The sequence below is a fragment of the Triticum urartu genome, chromosome 5, assembly GCF_003073215.2.
Source record: "Triticum urartu cultivar G1812 chromosome 5, Tu2.1, whole genome shotgun sequence".
Classification (NCBI taxonomy): domain Eukaryota; kingdom Viridiplantae; phylum Streptophyta; class Magnoliopsida; order Poales; family Poaceae; genus Triticum; species Triticum urartu.
The window spans coordinates 447,758,669-447,760,730 of NC_053026.1; positions in this window are offsets into that span (position 1 = coordinate 447,758,669).

Consider the following 2,062-nt stretch of genomic DNA (forward strand, 5'->3'; position numbering starts at 1 on the left):
AATCTCATAGTCATAGGAACATGTATAAGTCATGAAGAAAGCAATAGCAACATACTAAACGATCGGGTGCTAAGCTAATGGAATGGGTCATGTCAATCAGATCATTCATCTAATGATGTGATCCCGTTAATCAAATAACAACTCTTTGTCCATGGTTAGGAAACATAACCATCTTTGATTAACGAGCTAGTCAAGTAGAGGCATACTAGTGACACTCTGTTTGTCTATGTATTCACACATGTATTATGTTTCCGGTTAATATAGTTCTAGCATGAATAATAAACATTTATCATGAAATAAGGAAATAAATAATAACTTTATTATTGCCTCTAGGGCATATTTCCTTCAGTATCCCACTTGCACTAGAGTCAATAATCTAGTTCACATCACCATGTGATTTAACAGCAATAGTTCACATCACCATGTGATTAACACCCATAGTTCACATCGATATGTGATCAACACCCAAAGGGTTTACTAGAGTCAGGAATCTAGTTCACATCGCTATGTGATTAACACCCAAAGAGTACTAAGGTGTGATCATGTTTTGCTTGTGAGAGAATCTTAGTCAACGGTCTTTTACATTCAGATCCGTTATGTATTTTGCAATTTTCTATGTCTACAATGCTCTGCACGGAGCTACTCTAGCTAATTGCTCCCTCTTTCAATATGTATCCAGATTGAGACTTAGAATCATCTGGATCAGTGTCAAAATTTGCATCGACATAACCCTATACGACGAACCTTTTTGTCACGTCCATAATCAAGAAACATATCCTTATTTCACTAAGGATAGTTCTGACCACTGTCCAGTGATCTACTCCTAGATCACTATTGTTCTCCCTTGCCAAATCAGTGCAGGGTATACAATAGATCTGGTACACAGCATGACATACTTTATAGAACCTATGGCCAAGGCATAGGGAATGACTTTCATTCTCTTTCTATCTTCTGCCGTGGTCGGGCTTTGAGTCTTACTCAACTTCACACCTTGTAATACAGGCAAGAACTCTTTCTTTGACTGCTCCATTTTGAACTACTTCAAAATCTTTTCAAGGTATGTACTCATTGAAAAAACTTATCAAGCATCTTGATCTATCTCTATAGATCTTGAAGCTCAGTATGTAAGCAGCTTCACCGAAGTCTTTCTTTGAAAAACTCCTTTCAAACACTCCTTTATGCTTTACAGAATAATTCTACATTATTTCCGATCAACAATATGTCATTCACATATACTTATCAGAAATGCTGTAGTGCTCCCACTCACTTTCTTGTAAATACAGGCTTCACCGCAAGTCTGTATAAAACTATATGCTTTGATCAACTCATCAAAGCGTATATTCCAACTCCGAGATGCTTGAACCAGTCCACAGATGGATCGCTGGAGCTTGCACATTTTGTTAGCACCTTTCGGATTGACAAAACCTTCTGTTGCATCATATACAACTCTTCTTTAATAAATCCATTAAGGAATGCAGTTTTGTTTATCCATTTTCCAGATTTCATAAAATGCGGCAATTACTAACATGATTCAGACAGACTCAAGCATAGATACGAGTGAGAAGCTCTCATCGTAGTCAAGACCTTGAACTTGTCGAAAACCTTTTGCGACAATTCTAGCTTTGTAGATAGTAACACTACTATCAGCGTCCCTCTTCCTCTTGAAGATCCATTTATTCTCAATTGCTTGCCGATCATCGGGCAAGTCAACCAAAGTCCAAACTTTGTTCTCATACATGGATCATATCTCAGATTTCATGGCCTCAAACCATTTCGCGGAATCTGGGCTCATCATCGCTTTCTCATAGTTTGTAGGTTCGTCATGGTCAAGTAACATGACCTCCAGAACAGGATTACCGTACCACTCTGGTGCGGATCTCACTCTGGTTTACCTATGAGATTCGGTAGTAACTTGATCTGAAGTTACATGATCATCATCATTAGCTTCCTCACTAATTGGTGTAGTAGTCACAAGAACAGATTTTTGTGATGAACTACTTTCCAATAAGGTAGAAGGTACAATTACCTTATCAGGTTTTCTACTTTCCTCCCACTCACTTCT